This window comes from Perna viridis, chromosome 10, assembly GCF_037379345.1.
Source record: "Perna viridis isolate PV_CMFRI_1.1 ecotype Kerala chromosome 10, ASM3737934v1, whole genome shotgun sequence".
NCBI classification, from domain to species: domain Eukaryota; kingdom Metazoa; phylum Mollusca; class Bivalvia; order Mytilida; family Mytilidae; genus Perna; species Perna viridis.
The window spans coordinates 41,193,759-41,200,341 of NC_142454.1; positions in this window are offsets into that span (position 1 = coordinate 41,193,759).

The following is a 6,583-nucleotide window of genomic DNA, read 5'->3' on the forward strand; positions in this document are numbered from 1 at the left end:
GAATGTAAGGCCATAGAAATATTTTTAAATATTTTTGTCAAAAATCTATATATTACGCAGTTCAATTACAGGTAAAATGCGGAAATGTATTCCCAATATTTACTAAAAATGACATGAAATGCAAATATATATTCTGATAATAAACACAAAAACATTGATTTTTTTCGATAGAATGTTAAACAAAGATGGTTATTGACAGAGTTATCTGCCCTTGAAATGTTCATTTTCATTGCATTTCTATGAAATTATAAATCAGTAAACCAAAGTGACATGGAAAATCTTGCCTTTCCTCCTTGATTCTGATGGTGCAAATAGTCAAATTAAACTTTCCAAATGGTGGTTTTTTCATACCATGTTCCACCCACTGCCTGATTCTTACAGAGACTAACCTTTAAACTTTTTGTTGTGTTTTAGATTGAGTTATCAATCATATTTGAAAGTAAAATTGTAAATTTTAGAGATAAATAAAACATAAAACCCCTGTTAAGACCAACATAAAATCAATACAGCATTAAGCACTGATCCATATAAAATTCAGGCTAATATCATAGTGCAGAAAAACCCACTAAATGATGCTTTATGGGACTATGTACAATATTTTTACGGAGGAATGCTCATATTTGCATAAAGGTCTGGAGATCTTTCACATATACCAACCAAATCAAGAACTCTTGCTGAGCGACAGTTTACACATAATCTATATATATTTTTTATCTGAAAAGAGCAACTACCGAATGACAAACTAAGTCTGGTTATGTGGTCTGTAACTATTTCTGAGTTAGAAATGCAAGATTATTTTTACATGCCCCCCAATCTGATTTTCTTATAAAGACTTACTTAAGTTCTAGTAAATACCACGGCAAAAATTGTTTTGTTTTTTGCATGGGCACGATGAGGAATGCATAATAATTAAGCGTCGATAATGATCTTTTTGGAAGACCACCAACTTTTAGATGTTTTGTTTTAAGAGTGTGTTTATTTTTTCACCAGTTTTTGTCCAGTAGGGCTGTATAATTCCGAAACCATTTCGGATTTCCCAATTTGTCTATTCTGGGGTTGATGTAAGCGACTTCAGGTTTAAATAATCGCTAAGCAAAGAGATTTAAGAGTTATCAAGGTAACCATGATTCCAGCGGAAATCAAAAGAATATTTTCCAATGATAACGACTAGACATGGAAAACAGGTGCGGATCCAGACACTTTTGAAAAGAGGCGGTGCTAGCCGGGGTTTTACCCGTGAAAATGGCACATTTTCCAATAGAAAAGGAGTTGCCAACCCCCTGCACACTGCCCATGGATCTGCCACTGAAAACAGACACACACAACAAAGAAAATTAATTACCGAAATAACACGCAGAAGGAATCGGACTCAAAAAAAAGGAGCATGGACCAGGTGCACTGGTAGGTTAAGCGTCTTCTAATTTTCACCCATCGAGTTGCTCATAAAATGTCACGTCCGGGTTTGTCGAAAGAGGAAAGGAAAACTATGACACAGTGAACAGAGCCAGGCATACATCCTTTTCCCAAAAATCAAGATTTAAAGAAAAAGAAAGTAGATTTTTTAAAAAGAAATTATAAGGAAAGAACAGCCCTAGTGCTCCGAATCAAATCCTCTATCGAATACTTAATATATTGTGTATAAGTGTAACACTTATTAAGGAAAAAACATAAAAAAATAATGAAAAAAAAACCTGGAACAAAACATTATTTTCTTAAAAAACTAAACTCTAAAACTAAACTGACAACATGTATTATCCATATTTACATGTATATATGGTAATAAAGATAGATAAGTTAATCTACTAATACATGCATATGTTTACTGATACCGTACCTATGACTCCAACAGCGAAATCATTTCTCCCAAAAAAGTCATACACGCTATCCCAAGAATTTTTCCAGAAATTTCCAGACGCTCCCCAAAACTGTTGGACGTGCATTTAATTATCATCTGATTTTAATGAAGAATGTCTCCTAAATAGCTTACTATTATATAGTTCTGTTCTTTTATTGGAGTTTAAAATAAATATTAGGACATGAATCGAACATTGAATGCGTTTTAAGTGATGTCAGTCAATCATGATGGCAATATTTATTTACTATATATGAAATGTTGAGCTAATTTGAATATGTCAGTAAATACCTCTTGACCTGACCTTGTTGATGAATTGGTATGATTCACGCATGCAGTCCCTGATCTTCGTTACAAAGCATCCGAATATAGTAATTGCACCGGAAGTAGGTTGAACCGAAAAAGGTTAAATCCCTATATACTATGTCTGTTAGTCACTCAAACTATTCATATAACAATACAAACGGGGTGCAAAGTCTATGGATTGAAGGAGTATTTACTAAGTAATATTTTTTCAAGAGAATACTGATATATTGGGCTTTATGACTGATTATGATCAACAAGGAAGATGTTTATCACTCAGTGATTGCACTAGGTCTTTATTTTCTGTGTTAAAAACATTCAGCCTCCATAAAGCTTTGCATGCTAGTTGGTTGTTTTTTTTGTATAACCACACATTTGCCAGATACAGTACAGCTCTCAGTGTAGTCTGATAACTGCCCTGTATACCTCCAATACCTGGTATACCTGGCACAACTCTTGGAATTTTACCTCTGTAATTTCTGATATTCAACTCATTTCAGATTGAAAGATAGTTGTGGTATCCGTGGTACATTTTAATTGTTCACCTAGACATGAACAAGAGGTGATTACTGAATTGTTATTGAGTTGTGGTTAGTATTTTACTACACAAAAATGTGAAGAAATTTTACATTCAATGGTTTTTTAATAAAAAGAGTAACTAGAATATTGAATTTGTTAATCTTTGTAAGAATTGATCTAGGATTGTTGTTCAGGATACTGGATCATTTAGTTAAAAATACATTAAATATATAATCATAATAAGGTTGTATGTATTGCTTTTCTTTCAAAGCATACAAATGCTTTAATTTATTCAATTTAAAAAGGAAAATTCAAATGTTAATTAAAAAGTTCAAAAAAATCAAAATTTTGGCTTTCCAATTTGTACTCAAAATGAAATTGAAAACAATAAAACAATGACTTGATATAAACCAAATTAAAAGGTACTTATAAGTATATGGATCAGTATTAGGTTTGGAATAAAAAGAATTTTGACTGATATTATTTTGTGCCTTCCTTTTGATGGGCAACTGATTATCTTATAGGTGGGATGCCCATATATTATTGTTTTCACATAGTGGTGAAATATATATGTTGTACACTCATCTGAAAATTGAAATTAGTAACTCTATTATTTTTATCATTTCAGGATACTCACTCCAAGTGTAACAAATATATTATGTCTTTTATTCTCAAGAGTAAATACATAGAGCTTTTTAAATACAAAAATTCAATATTATTGATTAATTTTATATGGATAAACTTCAAAGTAAAAAAAAATATAGATTAAATAAAGAATTAGCACCTATTAGTTTGTCTAGCCATTTCTGTGTAATCAGTTTTATGACACATCCTGTCAACCTGGCCTCTAATTTTCAATTACATAAACACAGAATGTACGATGTGTTGTATTAAAAAGACAAAAATCTGAATTTTAGGAAAATCTCAATCAGTAAATTTATATTTTTCAAGTGTTCCTTCAACACAGAACTACAATGTCTTGACGTCACAGGAGAGAAACGTTTGGAGAGAAAGATGTGGTAGTATGTAACTGTATGACTTGACAAACCCAACTCTCTGTATATTCATTCCAAAGTTTTCTAGCATTTTTCTCTCATGTAAACGTGAAATAAGCATTCGTAAACAAATGAGGACTAACCAGAAATTTGAAATGATATGTATATAAATTTCATGTGGTCATGCTTATATGTAGAAAAATAAATTGTTTTTGTTGTTGTTGTTGTTGTTGTTGTTTGGTTGTTTTTTTTTTGTTGATGTTTGTAATAATTATGAATCAGTTTTTTCAAATTATAATACATTCCATTAGTTTCAAGACTTCATATTGAGAAGTGTCTACGTAGGCTCAAAGATATTATTGAATTAAATCCGTCAATAAAAACTGTATATATGAGGAAATTAAAATTAAGCAATTACACACTGCTTTGTAAAGCTTTAAAATTACTTGTATATTTCAAAATTTATTAATATATTAAGTTAACATTTAAAAGTTAAACAAACAAGCTTATATGAAACATACAGCTTTGAAACGCAATTTTTACTTAACAAAATGAAAAAGAAAAAATATAATGCACAATTGATTTCATTTGCAACAACGCCTGACTTGTTCGAGTGATTCGCTAGTTACCTAAATAGCTACTCTTCGGTCCTACAATCGGTTCATTAAAATAATCACGGACTGGTCTCTTTAGATTATTCAGTTTGACCTCAAGAACATTTTTGTTTTTTCACTCTCCAGATCTAGAATACATATCGCAAAATAAGGTATTTAAGGTCTTATCACGTGTCTCCTTGGTTTCATAAATACATGTAAGAGTCCTCGTCTATAGGGATTTGTCGTTACGAGGGAACGAGGGACCCTCATACCAGCGGCAACCTGCCTCTGTCCGCAAAATAACATTATATACAGGCACAGCGTATATTATTTTTTTCATTATTTTTTTTTTTATCATTTTATGTTTTTTCCTTAATAAGTGTTACACTTATACACAATATGTAAGTCAATATCGTCATTCAATATATTAAGTATTCGATTGAGGACTTGATTCGGAGCACTAGGGCTGTTCTTTCCCCATATTTCCTTTTTGAAAAATCTACTTTCTTTTTCTTTAAAAGTTGATTTTTTGGGAAAAGAAGGTATGCCTGGCTCTGTTCACTGTGTCATAGTTTTCCTTTCCTCTTTCGACAAACCCGGACGTGACATTTTATGAGCAACTCGGTGGGTGAAAATTAGAAGACGCTTAACCTACCAGTGCACCTAGTCCATTGCTCCTTGTTTTTTTCCTTCTACGTGTTATTTTGGTAATTGTCTTTGTTGTGTGTGTCTGTTTTCAGTGGCAGATCCATGGACAGTGTGCAGCGGGTTGGCAACTCCTTTTTTTTATTGGAAAATGTGTCATTTTCACGTATAAAATAGCAAATTATGTCTTAACATCCTCTTTTTTCTGAGTAACCCCGGCTAGCACCGCCTCTTTTCAAAAGTGTCTGGATCCGCACCTGTTTTCCATGTCTAGTCGTTATCATTGGAAAATATTCTTTTGATTTCCGCTGGAATCATGGTTACCTTGATAACTCTTAAATCTCTTTGCTTAGCGATTATTTAAACCTGAAGTCGCTTACATCAACCCCAGAATAGACAAATTGGGAAATCCGGAATGGTTTCGGAATTATACAGCCCTACTGGACAAAAACTGGTGAAAAAATAAGCATACTCTTATAACAAAACGTCTAAAACGTTGGTGGTCTTCCAAAAAGATCATTATCGACGCTTATTTATTATTTGTAGAAAGTAAGAGCGTTGTTTGGCTTTTGAAATAGATTTTCCAGTTAAAACTATTCAACAACGATTTCCCGCGTGAATTTCCCCCCTCGCTCCTCATTGAGTGACTTGCCATTTCACACCAAATAATCTTTTAAGAAAGTATAAATTAATGAATTATTTCAAAATTTAGAAGACCGTCTATTATTAATCAATTAAAGAATTCTTCTTATAAAACTGACAGGAAGTAATTCATTGATGCCAAAAACCCTCTAATTTTACTTTTATCATGTTTATTTTTTTTCGGGAAAAAATTACACATCACATAATCTGTCTTAGTTTTTTAATTCGGTTGTTGAACTTTCGAAATGAAAATATATAGATTGTACATGCATTGAAACTTCGTAAGAGTTATCATTTTTTGTTCGATTTGGAGATGAATGCATGTTATTTTTAAGCAGAATTGTAGATATGTATATATAGTTATGATATATGCAAATTAAAAAGACATCGTTGATTCATAACAAAAATCATGGAAACTCCATTGTCGCATTGTTACACACAAAATGTTGGTCATGTGTTTGTAATGTTGGAAAATATGTAATCGGATTGGAGAGGTCGAGGGCATCGCATGACTTCTCGGAATATCGACGGCCTCCCCATTCGACACGTTTTATATAAAAGTCTCTTAGATATTTTTTGTTGCTTTGGAAAAAACGCACACATGGTGGAGCCTTGGCGGAGTGATTGCGCTTTCTTATTATGTCTGGCATTGTTTTTGCTTTGTGTCCATGGCCGTGGGGTGCTTACTACGTTCTTTCGAGGCTGGCCTATTTAGTCTCTTGTCACAGATTACATATTATTCACTATTACAAATATTTCTTTCTTTCGACTTAATTTACAAATAATTCAAGACTTTATCATTTACTAGAGCTAAAATACAATTTCATTTATTTATTTGTTTTTCTTAATTATATATAGAATTTTGCCGCATCACATATTTATCACTTTTTTACAATGGTCGTTATATTAGAATCGATGGGCAATTGTCTAAATATTATATTGGTATTTAAAGCAGAAGGAGAATAATGCTGTGGCCTGAATTGTCCATTCCTTATGTAAACCTTGAATAAAACTCTACATTTACAGGAACA